General features: G+C 36.9%; 1 long non-coding RNA gene across 1 annotated transcript in view; it reads right to left on the bottom strand.

Moving 5' to 3' along the window:
* LOC123334444 overlaps positions 1-25961 on the bottom strand; it is an 84984-nt gene extending 59023 nt beyond the window's left edge. Inside the window, exon 1 of the long non-coding RNA XR_006552298.1 lies at positions 25813-25961. This is a non-coding gene — a long non-coding RNA (uncharacterized LOC123334444). The remainder of the gene's footprint in view (positions 1-25812) is intronic.
* Between the last annotated feature and the right edge of the window lie 310 nt (positions 25962-26271).

The raw sequence follows: 26271 nt of genomic DNA, 5'->3' as shown, positions 1-26271 counted from the left end.
CTATTTGCCTTGAAGTGATGGGACCAGATGCCATGATCTTCGTTTTCTGAATGTTGAGCTTTAAGCCAACTTTTTCACTCTCCACTTTCACTTTCATCAAGAAGCTTTTTAGTTCCTCTTCACTTTCTGCCATAAGTAAGGTTAGTGTATAATATTTTTCATTTACATGTTACTGTGGAATTAAATACTATGATACAATACTTGCTTTCTAAAAATTATTTATTTTTCCTCTTATCAACTCTGAAACTGTTTAAGTTGTTGTTCAGTCACTCAATTGCATCCAACTCTTTGTGACCCGATGGACTGCATCATACCAGGCTTGTTTACGTGCAAATGGGATTTTATATTTCTGAAAGATTTTAATGGGTTGACGTGGAGGCACAGAGCTCTAATTTTCCTCCAGAATACTTGGTCAGTCTACTATCCCAGTATTTTTTGAGTTCATTCTTGCAATTATATTTGTTATAAAATATTTCATTTTCTCTAGCTTTTCAGAGTTTAGAGCTTGGTTTGTTTTTTCATATATAACTTAATACCACTTTCTCTATTATTTTTTTCTTGATAGACTTAACTGTCTTTCATTTTCAAAGAAACAATGATATTTAAAATGTGAATGCTGTTTTTCAATTCACTAACATTTGTTTTTATCTTCACTGTGCTCTTTCTTCAGGTTTCTTTGGTTTGTTTTGTTGATAATTTTTCTAACCATTTAAGATAATTAGATAATTTAATTAAAATATTTTTTACCAATATAAATATTTCAGCTATAAAAATATCCCTCTGAAGCCTGTTTTACTCAATTTACAAAGTGTTAATTATGACATGTCTATTATTATTTACAAAGTATATGCAATTTAGGATTGACTTTTCTTTCTTGCCACAAAACATATAATCATTAAGGGCAGTTTGTGTTTTTTAATATTTATTTTTCTGATATTCTTGTTTCCTAGGTTTCTATTAAAGATTCAGTTATTAACTTTTCTAATCCATTACATGTTGGTCACTCAGTCATGTCCAAGTCTTTGCAATCCCATGGACTGTAACCCACCAGGCTCCTCTGTCCACAGAATTTTCCAGGTAAGAATACTGGAGTGGATTGCCATTCCCTTCTCCAGAATATATTCCCAACCCAGGGATGGAACCTGGGTCTCCTGCATTGCAGGAAGATTTGTTTACCATCTTAGCCACCATTAAAGTTTTATAAAGTTTCATCAGCCCTTGAAAAGAAAGTTCACTTCTGTTTTCAGGATATGAATTCAATTTATGTCTTTTGGAAATATTCTATTATTTATAAGTTTTATAGTCCTTTTGTCTAACTCTGTTTCTGTCTCTATAAAACATTTTAATTATCATAATAAAAAATTACCATGCAAATTACCATGAAGATAGAACCTTATTAAGAATTACACCCTTATTATGAGAAACTTAACACTAATGATACTTTCTTTATCTTTCCTTCATATTCATTTTATTTTTCTTTGGCTAGTACTGGACATCCCCGTTTCCTTAGTTTACAGTCTTATTGTTCTGAATATTTTTTTTCTGTGTTCAATCTTAGGGAAATGCTCTTTTAAAATATAATGTTGAAAAATAAGGTAGAATTTCATATTATCTGACCACTGTGGGTTATCATAGAATGTTGTCTCTCTTTCAGTCACCATGCTTTTACCAAGCCAGGCTAAGGTTGTAGATAGGCAGCCTAGGTGTTTCCCACTGAACATGAATTCAGCAGGAATTCTGTCGGAAAAGGCAATGTCCTATATGTAGTTTTTGGACTTCTACTTGGCCACATAAGAATGGGCCTTGGGACAGGAACACTTCTTTCAGCTCAGTTCAGTTCAGTTCAGTTACTCAGTCGTGTCCGACTCTTTGTGATCCCATGAATCGCAGCACGCCAGGCCTCCCTGTCCATCACCAACTCCCGGAGTTCACTCACACTCACGTCCATCGAGTTGGTGATGCCATCCAGCCATCTCATCCTCTGTTGTCCCCTTCTCCTCCTGCCCCCAATCCCTCCCAGCATCAGAGTCATGGTTGACTCATTGGAAAAGACTCTGATGCTGGGAGGGATTGGGGGCAGGAGAAGAAGGGGATGACAGAGGATTAGATTGTTGGATGGCATCACCGACTCAATGGACATGAATTTGGGTGAACTCCAGGAGTTGGTGATGGACAGGGAGGCCTGGCATGCTGTGATTCATGGGGTCACAAAGAGTTGGACACGACTGAGTGACTGAACTGAACTGAACTGAACTGAAAGAAGTGTTCCTGTCCCAAGGCCCATTCTTATGTGGCCAAGTAGAAACACCAAGAGATAAAGAGACCTCACAGCATGTGCTAAATTTATCACATTATGTGGGAATAGCTTTCGCAGTTCAGACTCAATGTGTACTTCTTTGTTGTTTAAGCATGTGCCTCATATGGCACCTGCCCAACCCCACTACTATATCCATTCCATGCCAGGGGGAGACAGGATACTTTTGCTGCAGGACAAGAAGGATTCCTGAAAGTTAACTGCCCTGTGTCCACTGCTGGGAGGGACCTGCTGGCCATGGTGGACCAATACCCACTAATGAAGCTAATCTTGCTCTGTCTCTTGTCTGTGTGAGTAAATCATTGTTCCATCCAGTGCTTAACTGCCTTGTATTTTCTCTGGCACTTTCAATATCAAATGCAGTGGACAGAAGTGTTTAGACTTCTACTCCCAATAAGCCACAAATGCCATTTGCTTGACAAGTTCATGAAGACCATTACCTAAAAGTGCTGGTTCTGTTCACTTTCTTGTGCACATTCCCTTAACATATACTAGATAAGCTATAAGTAGTCACTGAACAGAAGAATATGGAAAGGAACACAGGAGGTAGAGATTAAAAAATGTACATGATTGAGGTTTTCTCCAAAGGGCAGTATTTATTAATTTTATGCTTGAAGAAAAAATTTTCATTAAAAATTTACTACAATTGAGTTAATAAATGTCATTCTTGAAAGTTATGTATTTATAATTGCAGTCACTTACTATAATTATGCATCACTTGCTTTGAGAAAGGACAAGCAGTTTTGAACTGTGTGGCAAATGATACCTGATAAAACATAAGCAATTAGGAACTGGGTAACTCTTTAATAGTCTAACAGCTATGATAAATAGTTCAAGTAATATTTTATCAGTATGGAAATAATTGTCCAATTAGTAATGCACTACTACAAAATGACAAGGGTTTATAAAAAAGTATGTGCTTCACAATTTGTAGGATAAACTCTGGAGGTTAAAGGAAGGGAAAAGTGGTAATATTAATAAAGAACTTCTACTAAATAATCCATTAAAATTGTTTCAAATACACTTTAAAGTCCTAAAATATGTGGTACTATTATTTTAAAATATTGATGAAAAATATATAGACTTGATTTTTAATTTAGTTGTAAAGATTACCATAAAATATGTATATAATCTCCTTCCATTACTTTTTTGGAAGCACATACTTTTAAGCCAAAAGTGAGTATATCAGAAAAAAGAGGAGCTAGCAATACAAAGATATGAAATAACAGAATTCCAAGCAAAAAAAAAGAAAAAGCACTAACTTTGTAATTAACTAGATGTGTACTATTTTGCAAGTATTTGTATTTTCCAAAGACAAATACAAAATTAATTATATAACATGGTTCCCAAGAAAAAGGAAATTACATGCAGCCTTATTAAGATATGGAGTAATATGTGAATAAAGGAGGTTTTTTTTTAATTCACAGATATATGTGTCCAGTTCAGTTCAGTTGCTCAGTCGTGTCCAACTCTTTGCGACCCCATGAATCGCAGCACACCAGGCCTCCCTGTCCATCACAAACTCCCAGAGTTCACTCAGACTCACGTCCATCGAGTCAGTGATGCCATCCAGCCATCTCATCCTCTGTCATCCCCTTCTCCTCCTGCCCCCAAATCCCTCCCAGCATCAGAGTCTTTTCCAATGAGTCAACTCTTCCATTGAGGTGGCCAAGTACTGGAATTTCAGCTTTAGCATCATTCCTTCCAAAGAAATCCCAGGGCTGATCTCCTTCAGAATGGACTGGTTGGATCTCCTTGCAGTCCAAAGGACTCTCAAGAGTCTTCTCCAACACCATAGTTCAAAAGAATCAATTCTTCGGTGCTCAGGCTTCTTCACAGTCCAACTCTCACCATACATGACCACAGGAAAAACCATAGCCTTGACTAGACGAACCTTTGTTGGCAAAGTGATGTCTCTGCTTTTGAATATGCTATCTAGGTTGGTCATAACTTTCCTTCCAAGGAGTAAGCGTCCTTTAATTTCATGGCTGCAGTCACCATCTGCAGTGATTTTGGAGCCCAGAAAAATAAAGTCTGACACTGTGTCCACTGTTTCCCCATCTATTTGCCATGAAGTGATGGGACCAGATGCCATGATCTTCGTTTTCTGAATGTTGAGCTTTAAGCCAACTTTTTCACTCTCCGCTTTCACTTTCATCAAGAGGCTTTTTAGTTCCTCTTCACTTTCTGCCATAAGGGTGGTGTCATCTGCATATCTGAGGTTATTGATATTTCTCCCGGCAATCTTGATTCCAGCTTGTGCTTCTGCCAGCCCAGCATTTCTCATGATGTACTCTGCATAGAAGTTAAATAAGCAGGGTGATAATATACAGCCTTGACGTACTCCTTTTCCTATTTGGAACCAGTCTGTTGTTCCATGTCCAGTTCTAACTGTTGCTTCCTGACCTGCATATAGATTTCTCAAGAGGCAGATCAGGCAGTCTGGTATTCCCATCTCTTTCAGAATTTTCCACAGTTTATTGTGATCCACACAGTCAAAGGCTTTGGCATAGTCAATAAAGCAGAAATAGATGTTTTCTGGAACTCTCTTGCTTTTTCCATGATCCAGCACATGTTGGCAATTTGATCTCTGGTTCCTCTGCCTTTTCTAAAACCAGCTTGAACATCAGGAAGTTCATGATTCACATATTGCTGAAGCCTGGCTTGGAGAATTTTGAGCATTACCTTACTAGCGTGTGAGATGAGTGCAATTGTGCGGTAGTTTGAGCATTCTTTGGCATTGCCTTTCTTTGGGGTTGGAATGAAAACTGACCTTTTCCAATCCTGTGGCCACTGCTGAATTTTCCAAATTTGCTGGCATATTGAGTGCAGCACTTTCACAGCATCATCTTTCAGGATTTGAAATAGCTCAACTGGAATTCCATCACCTCCACTAGCTTTGTTCGTACTGATTTTCTCTAAGGCTCACTTGACTTCACATTCCAGGATGTCTGGCTCTAGGTCAGTGATCACACCATCGTGATTATCTGGGTCATGAAGATCTTTTTTGTACAGTTCTTCTGTGTATTCTTGCCACCTCTTCTTAATATCTTCTGCTTCTGTTAGGTCCATACCATTTCTGTCCTTTATCGAGCCCATCTTTGCATGAAATGTTCCCTTGGTATCTCTAATTTTCTTGAAGAGATCTCTAGTCTTTCCCATTCTGTTGTTTTCCTCTATTTCTTTGCTTTGATCGCTGAAGAAGGCTTTCTTATCTCTTCTTGCTATTCTTTGGAACTCTGCATTCAGATGTTTATATCTTTCCTTTTCTCCTTTGCTTTCCGCTTCTCTTCTTTTCACAGCTATTTGTAAGGCCTCCCCAGACAGCCATTTTGCTTTTTTGCATTTCTTTTCCACGGGGATCCCTCTCTTGATCCCTGTCTCCTGTTCAATGTCACGAACCTCATTCCATAGTTCATTACGCACTCTACCTATCAGATCTAGTCCCTTAAATCTATTTCTCACTTCCACTGTATAATCATAAGTACACATAAGATATATGTGTACTATGTGAATAAAGCAGTTCTTTTTTTAATTCACAGATATATGTGATATAATCTGAAGACTTTTATAAGTATAATTATCATCTTAATAAAGTTATCCTCTACTCCGTTTCCAATGGTTGCTTATGAATGATATTGAATTATATCAAATTATTTCTCTGAATATTTTGAAAGAATTATATCATATTATTATATTAATATATTGTACTGCATTGATAGATTTTCAAATAGTAAGCCATCAGCAATTCCTAAAATACTGCTTCCTTGATTCTTGATATAACAGCCTCTTTAAATCATTATTTAATTGGCTGGTATTTGATTAGGATTTTTGCTTCTAAGTTTGTTAATGAGACTATATTTTTATTATCATGGACTTGTCAAGTTTTGACATCAAAGCAATGCTGATTTCATAAACAGTTGAGAAATATCATACTTTCAAGAATATTTGACCTTTTAATGATAGCCTCTCTGTTGAGTGACCATGTGTGTGTCCTGGTCTGACCAATTTGTCAAAATTTATACCTATAAACATCAATTAATATTTATTAACCTAGTAACTACTTTTACTTCCAGTATAAAAATAAATCATATTACCATCATTCCATATATCCACTTAACCTTTTATGTTTTTTATCTTTGTGTTTCTTCAAATCTCAGTCGATATTTTCTTTTGACCCATGTCCCAGTTCACAGACTTTCTCTCTTTACTTGTGTGGAAACTGTGGTTTAACTCAATGATTTAGTTCTTAAATTCACAGTATTTTTTATTACATATTCATTAACAATTTATATTTATTTCTTAAAATATTTTATACATCTTATTAATCTCAATAACCTTTCTTATTATTTACTCTGAATATCTACATTTCTTGGATTCTCTATAGGTCTCTTCTGTTGTCTGTTGTAATGTTGCTTTTCAGTGATACGTCACTGCCTCCTGAAATTATTTTTAATAATTATTTTTAATTGCACGCTAGAAAATGTGCATAAAATATTACAAAGCTAAATTAATATCTACTGATTTCTTTCAGAGAGAACTTATATCTGCCTCTGATAAAGGACTATGCTAGGGAATCCAGCACTCTCCAAACACCTTAATTCCATCAGCCTAAGACGATTTACATCTGAGTCAGTCTCTTTGAAGCCCATCTATTTCTATTTATTCTCACTTCAAAAGGTTTAGTTTTTTAGTATTTTTAACCAAAGACTGTTTACCAAAGCTATCCTCTCCTTGGAAAACTCTCAATACCAAATTTGTATTTCATGAAGATCTTTGAGTTTGCCTAGTTAATTGAGGAAAAAATTGGGGGAGGGGGATGTCTCAAGCTTGAAAATTTAACATGAAACAGCTTAAGAGGAATTTTCTTTTTCTTTCATGAAAAGTCCTAAATTCCCTACAATACACCTGTTTTCATATTTGTTTATTTCTACATGTAAAGTAGATTAGAAATACAGGTTTGGATGTGAAGTGAATATTAATGACATTAGTTTGCACATATCATTTTAAAAGGTAAATTTACCTATTCTGTATAGTTGACCAAAGGCACTATAATGGTTAATTAGGTCTAGTTGTAGACCTAGATGTATATTTAGAATTTATTTCTATCATGTCCAATATAAGACTGCCAGCAACAAAATAACTTTAAGTATGTAATAACTTCTACAAAATAAAAATAAGCACACAAACATAAAAACCCCAAACAGGGACTCTTATTTATTCTGGTTTCTTAAAAATAAAACCTCAAGGGCAAAAATACTATCTTAAGAAGCATAAATAGTCAGTGATTTAAGACTTTTGTAGATTTGATTAATTTAATATTACCCACACAATCTCTTTTCACATCATTTACATATTCTGTGTGATCTATAAAAATATTACATATTCTCATGTGTTCTATAAGCAACCTATCAATCTAATTTGAAAGTAGATCTATGTTCACCAATAAGATATTCAGGCATTCCTTGGGTGATATATACACAATAATCACATAAAACTGATTCTGATTTCCCAATACACAGTTGTCAATGTGTAGCTAGGGAAAAGCAAAACTAGGTGTCAGGCCAAATGAAGAAGACACCTCAACTCCTCTAATACATTTCATTATTTACACATTTCACTGGGCAATTGCCATCCTTGACCAACCATGGAAGCTTCTTTCAATCAGAGGAAACTTTACAATTCTGCTAATATTGTGGGAAATGTGCTGCTGCTAGCCACTGAGATATCACAAGCAGAATAAGCTTCAGTGGGACTTTTATGGCTATGTATGAATTACTACAAGATTTACCAAAGCCTATATTTTTTGCCATTAATATTATCAAGTAGTAGTGGAGAAAGTCATTATCTTCTACACTATAACTTAGATGACGGTGTTGATCTTTCAAGCCTAACAAAATAGTACTTTTATAAATCAAGCATAGTCTAGATATGACACCAACTATTGAATTATAGATGGTCAGTTCAGTTTAGCAGTTGCTCAGTCATGTCCAACTCTTTGCGCCCCCATGGACTGCAGTATGCCAGGCTTCCCTGTCCATCACCAACTCCTGGAGCCTACTCAAACTCATGTCCATTGAGTCAGTGATGCCATCCAACAATTTCATCCTCTGCCATCCCCTTCTCCTCCCACCTTCAATCTTTCCCAGCATCAGGGTCTTTTCCAATGAGTCAGTTTTTGCACATCAGGTGGCCAAAGTATTGGAGTTTCAGCTTCAGAATCAGTCCTTCCAATGAATATTCAAGACTGATTTCCTTTAGGATTGACAGGTTGGATCCCCTCGCAGTCCAAGAGACTCTCAAGAGTCTTCTCCAACACCACAGTTCAAAAGCATAAATTCTTTGGAGCTCAGCTTTTGTTGGTCAAGTATGTCTCTGCTTTTTAATTAGCTGTTTAGGTTGCTCATAGCTTTCCTTTCAAGGAGCAGGCATCTTTTAATTTCATGGCTGTAGTCCCCATCTGCAGTGATTTTGGAGCCCAAAAAATAGTCTTTCACTGTTTCCATTGTTTCACCATCTATTTTCCATGAAGTGATGGGACCAGATGCCATGATCTTAGTTTTCTGAACGTTGAGTTTTAAGCCAAGTTTTTCACTAGGATCAGAGAATTAAAGTAAAGAGACCAGGAACCAATATGTTTGCACAGAGAATGGATATATCAGGCATTTAATATAATATTACCTTAATGAATTCTTATAACAACTGTATAAAGTAGACATAATATCCATTTTATATATGAATATCCTGAGGCTTACAAGAGTTAAATGACATTACAGAAATTACAGGTAATTACTGGCAAACCTAATATTTTAACTCAGGTTTGAATGACTCAAATCTGTGAAGGTTTCTGTTTCAAAGAGCTCTTTCACTGAATGATCTGTTTCAGCACTGATATAAACAATCCATGTATCACACATTTTCAAATTATTAGCATTCAGTAGAATATGAATATACTGATTACTCCAAATGCATACTGATAATTCAATAGGCAATTTAGGGTTTTAAAGAACCTCAGGTTCATCTTTTTAAACAGAAGTAATTAAGGTTTATACATACATGTAGGACAATTCTGACAAAGCATTGTAATTGGGCAAATTCTATTTAATAGGATTCTGCTTTATCTAGAAATAAATATCACTACAACCCTAATTTTGAACATTACAAAACTCCATGGTTATTGGTACAAAGCTTTGAGACAGTGACCTGTAGCCTGAAGAAGAAATGCCAGTGAAACAATACAACTGATTGACCAGAAAGTATTTAAAATTACCTGTTATTTCCACAAGGGCCCAATCACACTGAGAACCAGTGGATGTGGAAAACTCTTTGGGCTTACAGCCTTGAACATGGGAATTACAGTCACACACGTGGTTATTATTAAAACTCGCTACAAATCAGCACTGAATCTACACATTTTGTTCAGTTTTAATTGTTAATTTTCCTAGTTCTGTAATAATATGGCATTCATTATATATATATAAATGAGAAAGAAATAAAGATTTTAAAATATTTTCCTTTAAGTAACTTGACAAACTCGTAAGTGGTCTTTTCAGTTCAGTTCAGTCACTCAGTCGTGTCTGACTCTTTGTGACCCCCTGAATTCCAGCATGCCAGGCCTCCCTGTCCATCACCAATTCCTGGAGTCCACCCAAACTCATGTGCATCGAGTCGGTGATGCCATCCAGCCATCTCATCCTCTGTTTTCCCCTTCACCTCCTGCCCCATTCCTGAAGCATCAGGGTCTTTTCCAGTGAGTCAACTGTTACATGAGGTGACCAAAGTATTGGAGTTTCAGCTTCAGCATCAGTCCTTCTGATGGACACCCAGGACTGATGTCCTTTAGGATGGACTGGTTGGATCTCCTTGCAGTCCAAGGGACTCTCAAGAGTCTTCTCCAATACCACAGTTCAAAAGCATCAGTTCCTCGGTGCTCAGCTTTCTTCACAGTCCAACTCTCACATCCATACATGACCCCTGGACAAACCACAGCCTTGACTAGATGGACCTTTGTCCATCTGGGGACTGGAATACAAAAGTAGGAAGTCAAGAAACACCTGGAGTAACAGGCAAATTTGGCCTTGGAGTACGGAATGAAGCAGGGCAAAGGCTAATAAGTTTTGCCAAAAGAACGCACTGATCATAGCAAACACCCTCTTCCAACAACACAAGAGAAGACTCTACACATGGGCATCACCAGATGGTCAACACCGAAATCAGATTGATTATATTCTTTGCAGCCAAAGATGGAGAAACTCCATACAGTCAGCAAAAACAAGACCGGGAGCTGACTGTGGCTCAAATCATGAACTCCTTATTGCCAAATTCAGATTCAAATTGAAGAAAGTAGGGACAACCACTAGACCATTCAGATATGACCTAAATCGAATCCCTTATTATTATACAGTGAAAATGAGAAGCAGATTTAAGGGACTAGATCTGATTGAGTGCCTGATGAACTATGGGCAGAGGTTCGTGACATTGTATAGGAGACAGGGATCAAGACCATCCCCATGGAAAAGAAATGTAAAAAAGCAAAATGGCTGTCTTAGGAGGCCTTACAAATAGCTGTGAAAAGAAGAAAAGCGAAAAGAAAAGGAGAAAAGGAAAGATATTCCCATTTGAAAGCAGAGTTCCAAAGAAAAGCAAGGAGAGATAAGAAAGCCTTCCTCAATGATCAATGCAAAGAAATAGAGGAAAACAACAGAATGGGAAAGACTAAAGATCTCTTCAAGAAAATTAGAGATACCAAGGGAACATTTCATGCAAAGATGGGCTCAATAAAGGACAGAAATGTTATGGACCTAACAGAAGAAGATATTAAGAAGAGGTGGCAAGAATACACAGGAGAACTGTACAAAAAAGTTCTTCACGACCCAGATAATCATGAAGGTGTGATCACTCCCACTCACCTAGAGCCAGACATCCTGGAATGTGAAGTCAAGTGGGCCTTAGAAAGCATCACTATGAACAAAGCTAGTGGAGGTGATGGAATTCCAGTTGAGCTATTCCAAATCCTGAAAGATGATGCTGTGAAAGTGATGCACTCAATATGCCAGCAAATTGGAAAACTCAGCAGTGGCCACAGGACTGGAAAAAGTCAGTTTTCATTCCAACCCCAAAGAAAGGCAATGCCAAAGAATGCTCAAACTACTGCACAATTGCACTCATCTCACAGGCTAGTAAAGTAATGCTCAAAATTCTCCAAGCCAGATTTCAGCAATACGTGAACCATGAACTTCCAGATGTTCAAGCTGGTTTTAGAAAAGGCAGAGGAACCAGAGATCAAATTGCCAACATCCACTGGATCATTGAAAAAGCAAGAGAGTTCCAGAAAAACATCTATTTCTGCTTTATTGACTATGCCAAAGCCTTTGACTGTGTGGATCACAATAAACTGTGGAAAATTCTGAAAGAGATGGGAATACCAGACCACCTGACCCATCTCTTGAGAAACCTATATGCAGGTCAGGAAGCAACAGTTAGAACTGGACATGGAACAACAGACTGGTTCCAAATAGGAAAAGGAGTACGTCAAGGCTGTATATTGTCACCCTGCTTATTTAACTTCTATGCAGAGTACATCATGAGAAACGCTGGGCTGGAGGAAGCACAAGCTGGAATCTATTATGCTGGGAGAAATATCAGTAACCTCAGACATGCAGATGACACCACCCTAATGGCAGAAAGTGAAGAGGAACCAAAAAGTGAAAGAGGAGAGTGAAAAATTTGGCTTAAAATTCAGAAAACTAAAATCATGGTATTCAGTGCCCTCACTTCATGGGAAATAGATGGGGAAACAGTGGCAGACTTTATTTTGGGGGGCTCCAAAATCACTGCAGATGGTTATCACAACCATGAAATTAAAAGACACTTACTCCTTGGAAGGAAAGCATATTAAAAAGCAGTGGTCTTTTAGTGAGCCTGAAAAGCAGATCCTATATTCTGTTTACAATAGAGGAATACTAGTATCTCTATGGATTGACCATGCCTTTGGCCCATTTATATCAACCTTTGCCTAACTCATATTGTCATTACCTCTTACAACGCTGGCTCTGTCACCGATATAATATTTAAGGGGGAAACTTCCAGCTTTTCTTCTATGGGTATTTATATCTACTCATTCAATACTAAGAGTTCATTATATAACATTCTGTGATGTGAGAACTGGAGGAAAATAAAATTAACAATCAGGACAAATTCCAAGTTACATGACAGAAGAAAATTCACCCTGCCTTTTAAAAATTCAGTTAGTCCCATGGTTTATCCCATGTGCTTAGAAGCACACTCATATCCCTTTACCCTAACACAAGTTTAGTCAGATATGCTTAGGCCACTGAACACATTTTACAAAGGAAAGAAATAGGGAAGGAGGGAAGGAAGGAGAGAGGGAGGGAGGGAGGGCAGGAGAAAGAGAAAGAGAGAAAAGGAGGGAGGGAGGGAAAGAAGGAAGGGAAATTTTATTGTAAACATAGTGAGTACTCTAATAAAGCCTCATATATATGTTCACAGAAATCACTGGGCTGTGCAAAAATAAAGCCATAAAAGTCAACCATGGAGCTTATGAGGAAAGTTTGATTATGCCATAGCATTCAAAAACTTTATCAGTTATATATTAAAGAAAATAGAAACCAAAAAGCAATGGTGAAAATTGTACATGTTAAATAATTAAGAAGTTCATAAATACCACAATACAATTGATATGCCATTTTCTTTATAAAGAAAAGTCTGCATAACATGAATCATGGTAGAAGAAGGTGGAAGAAAGGTTATCTGAGATCAGATGGAGTTGTAAAGCAGATGTGGTTGGGTGTGACTCATGGCACACACACTGAGGGCAGTATCTGATAGATCTTTGAGGTGTGTGCATGTATGTCATTTGTATATCCTAACAGGCTCGCTTCGTGCAGGGACAGTTTCCTATATCACTTAGTGTTTATCAAGGACAAAATTTCCATAAGTAAATGTGAAATTAATGTTTCAACTAAATTGTTCCTAATATATCAACCACCATGTTGGAATAAATTTACATTTTCAAAACAAGTGTTAAAGAAGAACTGACTGTATTGAGATTGGTTAACTGACTCATACTCTGACTGGGATTGGGAAATAAAAAAATAAGCATAAATCTGCAGAGAGAACTTTTATACTACCAGTAATTCACATTAAATTCTTCAGTATAGGTGAAGTGACAAGTATGTGTAAATTCATTTTCATCTACACCCAATTGATAGTTACTAATCTAAAGACTTTCATTCAGAAAGAGCTGTTCAGGAACAACTGGTTTTCATTGGAAATACTTACATCCTAAACCTATATTTGGAGATGAACAATACCTTTATCACTGAACAAGCTCCCTATAGAAACTTTGTTGATTGATATAATAAGTATTAGAGATAGTGTTCTTTGGTAGAATGTGTGAAATCGCAAGAAATATATAGATACTTCCTTAGTGCATAAATAAGGTAGAAGAATCAAACATGTTAAGTAGGCTAGACTGTAAGATAGTTTGCTAAGTTTAGTAGCCTGATAGATCCTGTGTCCAGAAATTTATAGGCAGATTTTATCACCTTTCTCATACACAAAATTTAGCTAGAATACTGTTGCATGTGTCGTGATGAGGCTTTAAAGAAACTGTCAAAAAGGACTAAAATAGTAGAAACCCAAGGCATCATATAACTGTGTGTTTTCTAGCTATTTGTTTGTTGTATGAGGTAGGATGAATTTGAGACTTGCCTTCATCCTTATTTTGTAGTAAGTTTGTTGAAGAATAATCTAAAATTCCTACAATATGTAACTATGGAAGATTTATTTATATCTATCAAAAAGCATCCAATAATTACAAATGATCAAACTGACCTGGTTAAGCTTACAGCAATTATCATGATTCACTTGTTTTCTAACTACAGTACTTTTATTCTATATTCATTCACAGACATTTACCTATCTTATTTTTTCATAATTGCTTAATAAATAAATCAGATAATATAAAATGCATATATACCATATATTTATCTGATATATATATATGGATATATAGGTCAATTTTTCTACATATATTTATCTATATACAACCTGTATCTTCATAAACAGAAAATTTTATTCATAAGTGTTTTTGCAAAGGTTGTCATAGCCTTTCTAAACCTTTTTGTATCTGCAATATAATTTTATCATTTTAGATATGCTTTGAGAGAGGAATCATTTTCTCTATTTTACACATGAGGAAATTAGGCAAGCACTGGAAGGTCAAAGGTCTTTCTTAATGTAACTTAATTAGCTTAAGGCAGAAACAGAGCTATTCATTGCTCATAGTCTCCTGCCCCATCCACTTAGGGTTCAGCCACAAATAACACTCATGTGTCTCATGCAGTGTTAGAATTTGGGTTCACCCAGTATATTTTATTTCTTGATAGTAAGTTAGGGTTTGTGGAGTTTCAATTTTTGTTTTGGTATTATGTTATTATTTTTGTTTGGTGGAGATCATGATCTATTACAACTACTTAAATGACCGAGAAGAATTAAGACCTGTCCCCAAATGACCAACTCAGATCTGAAATACAGGCAGATGATCCTATTACATAACCACATGATTCGTTTTCTAAATCCTCTGGGGACTCTCTTAATGGAACCGTTTTCATATTCTTACCACAATCCTTAGTCATTTAGCTGTGCTGTAGTAAAATCGACAACCGAATTTTCAGCCCTGATTGTGTCTCTCTTACACAGTCACCCATTTATTCCCAGGGAATAATCTACCCCCTGAAAGGCTCCAGCTGCTTGTAAAGTGATTTTTCTCACAATGAGTTGTCTGTAAATCCAATACAAATCCCTAAGTTTATGTTAGTGTAAGAATACAAACACCACCTGTAGTACCACATTCCCTTCTTGAAATGTGTAGAAATTAACTGTTGTTAGTAAATCCAAAATTATAACTGTTCAGAGCAGGTAAAATATGAGAGGGGTAAAATGATATTTTTGCAACAGTGCCTTAAGGCTGAATTGAAGACCCACTTGGGGATAAAGTTCTCACTCATTCATGCACACACACAGTAAATCACCCTAGAAGTAAATTACAGCAAAGTGTTATACAATGGTAAAATCATTGATTTACTTCAGCTTTTATCCTGAGTTAGATGTGGAAGATCAATTGTTAATATTGTCTTGATCATTTCTAACAGTGCCCAGAGGCACATGAGCAACGACATGGTGTATAGACAGAAACATAAATAATGGAAAACAAATACAGGAAGATGCTTCTCTTCCTAAATTTATTTTTTCTTTAGAATTTACCCTTTGTCCTCATGGAAGTGGTATGGACTTTCTTTTTTTTTTTTTTTTAATTTTATTTTATTTTTAAACTTTACATAACTGTATTAGTTTTGCCAAATATCAAAATGGACTTTCATTTTAACAGCGAAGACATTGTGCTAAATGAGAGCTCTCTTTCAAGAAATACTAAGAATTTTAAAACTGTTTTTTTTTTTTTTTTTTTAAATACAACACTCTGAAAAGTCATCTTTTCCTACACTGTGATTTGGATAAAAACAACAAGATAGCCTACTAAAAGAGTTTCCCAAATGCTATATATTGAATACAGAAATTAGAATTAAATGTACCCAGAACCACCTCACTCATGCTCCTTTATCTGTTCCTCTCATTTCTTGTAGTTAACTATTTGTGAAAACCTTAGTGGGTGTACAATAAAGTTTCATTTATTTTGGTTTTATCCATTTCACTATTTATCAGTCCATTTTGAATTGCAAATAGACTAGTGTGAGAAAAAAAGGAAAAGTTAGAGATCACAAAACAAATATAAAAACAGAACCCTGAGAAGATGGGGGGGGGGGTGGTGTCTGCTATTCTATTCTAGAATAGAATATTCTAGAATATTACATATTCTATTCATGCAGTTGACTTGCCCATTTCCTACTTTGGTATCTTTTAAAAATCAACTGGAGACTTTTTGATGGCTAAACTGACTGGTGTGAGATGGTACCTAAATGTAGTTCTGATTTGCATTTCTCTAATAATGAGCAATGTTGATATCTTTCATGTGTTTGTAAGTCATCTGTATGTCTTCTTTGGAGAAACATCTGTTTAGGTCTTTTTCCCAGTTTTTGATTGGATTGTTTGCTTTTCTGGCATTGACTTGTATGAATTGCTTGTATATTTTGAAATTAATCCTTTGTCAGTTGTTTCATTTGCTATTATTTTCACCCATTCTTAGGTTTGTCTTCTCACTTTATTTATAGTTTCTTTTATTTGCAGGGCAGCAATGGAGAAACAGACATAGAGAACAGACTTACGGACATGGGGCAGGGGGATGAGAGTGTGAGATGTATGGAGAAAATAACATGGAAACTTACATTACCATTTGTAAAATAGATAGCCAATGGGAACCTGCTGTATGATTCAGGGAACTTAAAAAGGGGCTCTGTATCAATCTAGAGGGGTAGGATGCGGCAAAAGATGGAAGGGAGGTTCAAGAGGGAGGCAACATATATATAACTACCATCCAAGAAGCAGTGACTGCACGGGCGCAGGAGGGCTGAGAGGAGCTACTTCACATTCAAGGTCAGGAGGGGCGGCCATGAGGAGATACCCCTCATCCAAGGTAAGGAGCAGCAGCTGCGCTTTGCTGGAGCAGCCATGAAGAGATACCCCATGTCCAAGGTAAGAGAAACCCAAGTAAGACAGTAGGTGTTGCAAGAGGGCATCAGAGGGCAGACACACTGAAACCATAATCACAGAAAACTAGCCAATCTGATCACACGGACCACAGCCTTGTCTAACACAATGAAACTAAGCCATGCCATGTGGGGCCACCCAGGACGGGAGGGTCATGGTGGAGAGGTCTGACAAAATGTGGTCCACTGGAGAAGGGAATGGCAAACCACTTCAGTATTCTTGCCTTGAGAACCCCAAGAACAGTATGAAAAGGCAAAATGATAGGATACTGAAAGAGGAACACCCTGGGTCGGTAGGTGCCCAATATGCTACTGGAGATCAGTGGAGAAATAACTCAAGAAAGAATGAAGGGATGAAGGCAAAGCAAAAACAATACCCAGTTGTGGATGTGACTGGTGATAAAAGCAGGGTCCAATGCTGTAAAAAGCAATATTGCATCAGTTCAGTTCAGTTCAATTCAGTCGCTCAGTCACGTCCGACTCTTTGCGACCACATGAATTGTAGCACACCAGGCCTCCCTGTCCATCACCAACTCCCGGAATTCACTCAGACTCACACCCATTGAGTCAGTGATACCATCCAGCCATCTCATCCTCTGTCGTCCCCTTCTCCTCCTGCCCCCAGTCCCTCCAAACATCAGGGTCTTTTCCAATGAGTCAACTCTTCACATGAGGTGGCCAAAGTACTGGAGTTTCAGCTTCAGCATCCATCATTCCATCCAAAGAAATCCCAGGGCTGATCTCCTTCAGAATGGACTGGTTGGATCTCCTTGTAGTCCAAGGGACTCTCAAGAGTCTTCCCCAACAACACAGTTCAAAAGCAACAATTCTTTGGCGCTCAGCTTTCTTCACAGTCCAACTCTCACGTCCATACAAGACCACTGGAAAAACCATAGCCTTGACTAGACGGACCTTTGTTGGCAAAGTAATGTCTCTGCTTTTCAATACGCAACAATTCTTCAGCATTCAGCTTTCTTCTCAGTCCAACTCTCACGTCCACACAAGATCACTGGAAAAACCATAGCCTTGACTAGACGGATCTTTGTTGGCAACGTAATGTCTCTGCTTTTCAATAGGAATATTGAACCTGGAATGTCAGGTCCATGAATCAAGGCAAAATGGAAGTGGTCAAACAGGAGATGGGAAGAGTGAACATAGACATTCTAGGAATCAGCGAACTAAAATGGACTGCAATGGGTGAATTTAACTAGATGACCATTATATCTACTACTGCGGGCAGGAATCCCTTAGAAGAAATGGAGGAGCCATCATGGTCAACAAAAGAGGCTGAAATGCAGTACTTGGATGCAATCTCAAAAACGACAGAATGATCTCTGTTCGTTTACAAGGCAAACCATTCAATATCACGGTAATCCAAGCCTATGCCCCAACCAGTAACACTGAAGAACCTGAAGTTGAATGGTTCTGTGAAGACCTACAAGACCTTTGAGAACTAATGCCCAAAAAAGATGTCCTTTTCATTATAGGGGACTGGAATGCAAAAGTAGGAAGTCAAGAAACACCTGGAGTAACAGGCAAATTTGGCCTTGGAGTATGGAATGAAGCAGGGCAAAGGCTAATAGAGCTTTCCCAAAAGAACGCACTGGTCATAGCAAACACTCTCTTCCAACAACACAAGAGAAGGCTCTACACATGGACATCAGCAGATGGTCAACACCAAAATGAGATTGATTATATTCTTTGCAGCCAAAGATGGAGAAGCTCTATACAGTCAGCAAAAACAAGACTGGGAGCTTACTGTAGATGAGATCATGAACTCCTTTTTCCAAATTCAGACTTAAATTGAAGAAAGTAGGGAAAACCACTAGACCATTCAGGTATGACCTAAATCAAATCCCTTATGATTATACAGTGGAAATGAGAAATAGATTTAAGGGACTATATATAATAGAGTGCCTGAAGAACTATGGATGGAGGTTCACAACATTGCACAGGAGACAGGGATCAAGACCATCCCCTTGGGAAAGAAATGCAAAAAAGCAAAATGGCTGTCTGAGGAGGCCATACAAATAGCTGTGAAAAGAAGAAAAGTGAAAAGAAAAGGAGAAAAGGAAAGATATAAGCATCTGAATGCAGAGTTCAAAAGAAAAGCAAGGAGAGATAAGAAAGCCTCCCTCAGCGATCAATGCAAGGAAATAGAGGAAAACAACAGAATGGGAAAGACTAGAGATCTCTTCAAGAAAATCAGAGATACCAAAGGAACATTTCATGCAAAGATGAGCTCGATAAAGGACAGAAATGATATGGACCTAACAGAAGCAGAAGATATTAAGAAGAGGTGGCAAGAATACACAGGAGAACCGTACAAAAAAGATCTTCACAACCCAGATAATCACAGTGGTGTGATCACTCACCTAGAGCCAGTCATCCTGGAATGTGAAGCCAAGTGGGCCTTAGAAAGCGTCACTACAAACAAAGCTAGTGGAGGTGATGGAATTTCAGTTGAGCTATTTCAAATCCTGAAAGATGATGCTGTGAAAGTGCTGCACTCAATAGGCCAGCAAATTTGGAAAACTCAGCAGTGGCCACAGGACTGGAAAAGGTCAGTTTTCATTCCAATCCCAAAGAAAGGTAATGCCAAAGAATGTTCAAACTACCGCACAATTGCACTCTTCTCACACGCTAGTAAGGTAATGCTCAAAATTCTCCAAACCAGGCTTCAGCAATACATGAACTGTGAACTTCCAGATGTTCAAGCTGGTTTTAGAAAAGGCAGAGGAACCAGAAATCAAATTGCTAACATGTGCTGGTTCATGGAAAAAGCAAGAGAGTTCCAGAAAAACATCTATTTTTGCTTTATTGACTATGCCAAAGCCTTTGTATGGATCACAATAAACTGTGGAAAATTCTTCAAAAGATGGAAATACCAGACCACCTGACCTGCCTCTTGAGAAACCTATATGCAGGTCAGGAAGCAACAGTTAGAACTGGCCATGGAACAACAGACTTTTTCCAAAGGGGAAAAAGAGTACGTCAAGGCTGTATATTGTCACCCTGCTTATCTAACTTATATGCAGAGTACATCATGAGAAACACTGGGCTGGAAGAAACACAAGCTGGAATCAAGATTGCCGGTAAAAATATCAACAACCTCAGATATGCAGATGACACCACCCTTATGGCAGAAAGTGAAGAGGAACTAAAAAGTCTCTTGATGAAAGTGAAAGAGGAGAGTGAAAAAGTTTTCTTAAAGTTCAACATTCAGAAAACTAAGATCATGGCATCTGGTTCCCTCTCTTCATGGCAAATAGATGGGGAGACAGTGTAAACAGTGGCTGACTTTATTTTGGGGGGCCCTAAAATCACTACAGATGGTGATTGAAGCCATGAAATTAAAAGATGCTTACTCCTTGGAAGGAAAGTTATGACCAACCTAGACAGCATATTCAAAAGCAGAGACAGTACTTTGCCAACAAAGGTTCATCTAGTCAAGGCTATGGTTTTTTCAGTGGTCATGTATGGATGTGAGATTTGGACTGTGAAGAAAACTAAGCGCTGAAGAATTGATGCTTTTGAACTGTGGTGTTGGAGAAGACTCTTGAGAGTCCCTTGGACTGCAAGGAGATCCAACCAGTCCATCCTAAAGGAGATCAGTCCTGGGTGTTCATTGGAAGGACTGATGCTGAAGCTGAAACTCCAATACTTTGGCCACCTCATGCGAAGAGCTGACTCATTGGAAAAGACTCTGATGCTGGGAGGGATTGGAGGCAGGAGGAGAAGGGGATGACAGAGGATGAGATGCCTGGATGGCATCACCAACTTGATGGACATGAGTTTGAGTGAACTCTGGGAGTTGGTGATGGACAGGGAGGCCTGGCATGCTGAGATTCATGGGTTGCAAAGAGTCGGACATGACTGAGTGACTGAACTGAACTAAACTGAACTGATAGTTGATTCATGTTTATGTTTGATAAAACAAAATTCTGTAAAGCAATTATCCTTGAATTAAAAATAAATAAATTTTAAGAAAAATCAACTGTGATCACTCTGCCTATGTCTAAGTGTGGTATAAAATATTAAGCTGCATACATTGCTGAAGGCCAATGCCCACAGTAATTAATATATTCATTTATATATTCAAGAAAACATATTTATTGAGCATTTACTATTTATCAGTTATTGCTTTCAGATGTTAGGTCAGCAATGAGTAAATTAGACAAGGCCTCTGCCTTCATGGAAATTTTATGCTAGTGGGTATATTAAAATACTGAAACTACATTTTAGACTTTTTAAAAACAAAGGGTATACAATCCTAAGGAGTAACTCGTGCTATGAAGATGAAGTGGTATAAGACCCAAGGGTTAGGAATTGCTGTTTTACTTAGAGTCTTCAGGAGAGGCTCTCTTCGGATGCAGTGTTTTAGCAGATAGCTAAATGAAATGATGAAGCAAGTCAAAATGACAGATCCATAAAGAGTTATTTAAAGATCTCTTCATTACTCCAAAAATAACATATGGGAAAGTAGTCTACTATCCAAGAGCTAGCATTTGATTAGCTCACTAGGATATGTACTATTCTGATGCTGAGAGTGGGTCTTTTTTTTCTGAAGCCAAAATATATCATTTTAATAAATTCCTGAAATTAAGCAGAACAATGGGCAGTTCCCACTCTTTATCACTGGAACCAGCTCAATATCTTCCAAATAATTAAAATACAGACAAATCACACTCATCACAGTCACTTACATCCTTCAGGCACTTGTTAGAAGCTAAATGAATCCACATTAAATGAATTAGAGGTATCTGAAAAGTCACTGGTTTGTTACAATCAAGAATATGGATTTTATAAGGTAGCAAGTGGCTTTATACTTATTGAACCTAATTGATTCCATTTATAATGATAGTAAACCAAACCTCTTCTCAATGAAGGAATACTTCTTTAGCTTAATTGGTAATAAAATGACAACTTCATACATTTAAAGATTATTAAATTAAATTATTCTTTCTAATGAATATATTCATAACAGAAAAAGAGAACCCTGGAAATGTTTATTGCAACATAAATCTGTTAACCTTTGATGTTTAACATTTTATTCCTTGTTATCTTATTACTAAATGGTTTAAATTTTGAACAACTGTAATCCACAAGCATCTTAATATTATTTCAAAATCAGAATGCAAAATTTGTGGTAGCACAATGATTTCCATGGTTACATTGAAATTTGTCATAAACACTGCAAGAAATAACAGTATTAAAAGACAGTTGGACCCAATTGTAAAATTCTTCAGTAATTAGAAATAACAATCAAGAAAACTAAAGCCAACTGTGGAAAAGGAGAAAAGCCTTCTGTAGAAGCAAACCTATCTTGTATAATTTTATTTTGGCTTTATTCTGGTTTAAATACTTTATAGAAAATAAATTTGTACTAGTTTATGGCATCACAAACCTTAGGCAATGTTTCTTTAATACACACGATCTTAATTTTAAGAATAGGGAGTCTGAAGAACAGTGAATAAACAGACGACACCAGTGGGAACTGGATAAAACAAGATCACTTGGAAGTAGAATGCTTGTCCACAAGATGGTAAGTAAATTATTCTTTAAAGAGATAAGAGAATTGAATAATTCAAAGTTAATTATACTTGGGATTGTACTGCTAAGGAACATTTAATTCTAGTCTATGGAATATTTTGATACTTTTATATTTTTCAATTAAATATAAACCTTGATTGGAAAATTCATTATTCCACAAAGTATTTGCCTTAAAGTATGTTACCAATTTGCTCTTTCCTAATTATTGCTATTGATTTTAAGTTTCAGAGATTTTTCTTGGGTCCAGATATTTCTCAGCCAACATTTTGTCTTTATTTTTTTAGATGACATTTATATGAACCTATTACTATCTGTGGCAATAGTTCTGTCAATTACAACTGTTTTGTGGAGGGTGGGGTAAGACATAACTTGTGGGTATTTTATAGGTAATGTAATTAGTTTAATAATTTTAGAATGATCCAGTTTTCACCTCATGTTTATGTTATGACCTTCAGAAAATCAGAAGATTACCAATTTTATCTTTACTTCCTAATGGATATTAGGTAGCCTAGTTTTAAACCAGAATATGTCACACAAGTGAAATGACTAATGGGATGAAACTGACATTAAGAGAAACATAACATCTAAGAGGCATATTTTACGAATGTAATTTATAACCAACTTCCAAACCACAAAGTATGTTCCTCTCAAATATGTACGGGATGTACTTGATGTACAACTGTAGATGTCAAAATGACTAAAGATCTTCAAAATTAGCCTGTTCTAATCCTCCACATCTTACAACCTTGCAATTCACAGTGTAGTTCAAGAACCAGCAGCAAAGAAAGACACATTACCTGGGAACTGGCTCTAATTGAGAAGCTCAGTTCCCACTCAAGACTTTGATTTGGAATCCACATATTCAACAGATCTCGAGGTAATTTTCAGGTATGTTAAATTTTGAAAAGCACTAGACTTTCTTAGAATCTTTATTAGAAATAAGCAACATATATTGCTTACAGAGCCTATTCCCATGGTCACTTTCTCTATATTAAATGGGTCAAATAACAGAAACCAATGTTGCAAAGTCTGTAAGTTGTCTGACTCTCTTAGCTACCAGTACTTTAGGGCACTGAGTTTGCAAAAGTATTTCTGTAACAGCCACTAGGTCTGTTGCCTCTGACAGCATTCTGATGCCTATGATGATGGCATCAACAGATAGAATTATATGGGTAAGACATCTAGGCATTCTAAAGAGAAAAGAACCCAAAATTTGGTAAATATATTGGATTATTTAAGCTTTTTTAAAGTAACTACATTAAATATAAACTTGTGCTATAATAAAAGCATAGTTAATACTTACCAATATATTTGCATAATTTTGAAATATTGATAATTATAAATTTATTTAATACTTATCATGCACAGACAGTTGTAAGCACTTTTACATATATTAGTCAATTAATTCTTACAGGTATCTGAAGATGAAGATATCATAATTGTTTTTTTATAATAAAAGAATGAAAGCTAAGAAAAATTAAGTGGTTTTTCCAAAGTGACACAACTAGAAAGTAATGGACAAGGATTCAAACCAGTAACTTACCTCTAAGTCAGCATAATGTGAAATTTAAAGGATTTTAAAATTTTAGAAAAGTCATGTAACATGAAATTTCAATGTTACCTCATTCTGTAAATTAACTTTGGTGTGAGTTGCTCATTTGTATTCAGGAAGGTTTTAAAGGACAGGAGAAGTCCCTGGTCCAGATATAGAAAAGAAGCTACCAAGGTCAACTTATGTGGAATGATACAGGTAAACTGAAGATAAAAAGCATTAACTCAGTCACAACTGGATAGAGTTGAGGTCAGAGGATGGGAGAAGGAAACCCAGGATGAAAGGTGTAGGGTTTGTGAAGTCTTGTGGCTCAAGAGCTCAAGTTATGAATTTCAGACATTTAGTACTTGCTGTTTTCCTTTTTTTGTAAGCCCCAGAGCTCAGTAGGGAGACAGTGGCTCCATAGTGAGGGGAGGGGAGGTATGCTGAGTATTAAAGTTAATTAACTTAATCATTCTAAGTATTTTCTTTGGAATAAAAGATATCTGGCTGTCAGTGGTGGCTCAATTCTAGCTCAGTCTTGAAACTAAAGGACAGTTCCAATTTGAAAAGTTCTTAGGTCAAGTCTCAACTTTACAGAATATCACTTTCTATGTAAAATTCTAAAAAAATTTACAATTGCTTCCTTCACACTCCAGTTCTCATCCAAGAGCTACTCACTATTAACCACTGAGTCTAAACATTCCTTCCCTCTTCCTGACCATTTTTTAAGAGGAGTTGATAGCCAGCTTCCAGAATTCTTCCATTGCCTAATACTTCACTTTATTAAAAGACATTAAGAATCAAGAAATTAACATTTATTAAATCCTTACTATTAATATATGCCCAGTGCCAGATTAAGCCCTTTACATTCATGATTTGCAGCAATCATAGAACATTATCCTGGTCTTACAGATGGCAAAATCAACTCTTAGAGTAATGTCTTGGTGGTGGTGATTTAGTTGTTAAGTCAGACTCTTGCGACCCCAAGGACTGTAGCCTGCCAGTCTCCTCTGTCTATGTGATTCTCTAGGCAAGAATACTGGAGTGGGTTGCCATTTCCTTCTCCAGGGGCTCTTCCCAACAAAGGAATCAAATCTGGGTCTCCTGCATTGCAGGCATAAGTAAGGTTAATGTCTTACCTCACTTCAAAGAAGAAAGGCGTAAAATCAAGAAATAAACTGAAGTCTGACTCCAAAGCTCCATACTATTCTACTTCCATACAACCATATGAAATTCTCTCTTTTTCAGTTAGAGGAAGACACCATCTTATGCCAATCACTTTCCTTACCATCAATCCATTAGCCACATAGCATTATACACTTCAGAATACTAAATTTTATTCCTCAAACAAGTAACTCCACACACAGATCTTCAAGGAATTGCTTTTTATAATCCCTGAAAATTATAAAACATTTTTGGATTTCCACTTTCAAATAAAGTAGCAGGGAACCAATTTACCCTCCAAGCTGAAACAGTCTAAGCAAACAAACACAATATATAAAATAGTAGTATTTAAGGCAGTGAACATAAGTAATCAAAAGACAACGATCCTCAAAAGACGTAAGATGTGTTAGCTTCCTTTTGTAATAAATTACTGAAAATTTAATGGCTTAAAAGACTTAAAAGCTCTCTTGAAATTCTGGAGGTCAGTTTCACTGAACTGAAGTAAAGATACCAGCAGGGCTAATTCTCCCTGGAAGTTCTGAGTAGAGAATTGATTTTCTCACCTTTTTTAGCTTCTAGGTTCCCCTGAGCTCATCTGCCTGTGCCCTCAACTGCACCTTCAAAGTGCAACACTCCCTTCTCTACTTCCAGCATCGCATCACCTCCTCCTCTGGCTCTGAAGGTTCATTCATTCCTCCTCTAAAAAGCATAATGATTACATTGGGCCCACCTGGATAGCAGGTCAAGCGCCCCACCACAAGACTAACTCTTAAATTAATTACACCTGCAAAGTTTCTTTTTCTATATAAGGTAACACTCACAAATTCTGGAGGGCAGGAGGTAGACATCTTGTGGTGGGGGGAGGGGGGGAGCTTTAATTCAGCCTACCACAGGAAACTAATAAGGTAAGCTCTATGATTGTCCAAGGCATTTATTTAAAGTCTAAAAGGAGGAGGACAAGATGTAGGCTTACAGTCCTCTTGAAGTAAAGAATAGAGCTTTGAGTTCATAAAGACCAAGGA

Source organism: Bubalus bubalis, chromosome 7, assembly GCF_019923935.1.
Source record: "Bubalus bubalis isolate 160015118507 breed Murrah chromosome 7, NDDB_SH_1, whole genome shotgun sequence".
Classification (NCBI taxonomy): domain Eukaryota; kingdom Metazoa; phylum Chordata; class Mammalia; order Artiodactyla; family Bovidae; genus Bubalus; species Bubalus bubalis.
This window is presented reverse-complemented; position numbering and strand designations above follow the sequence as displayed.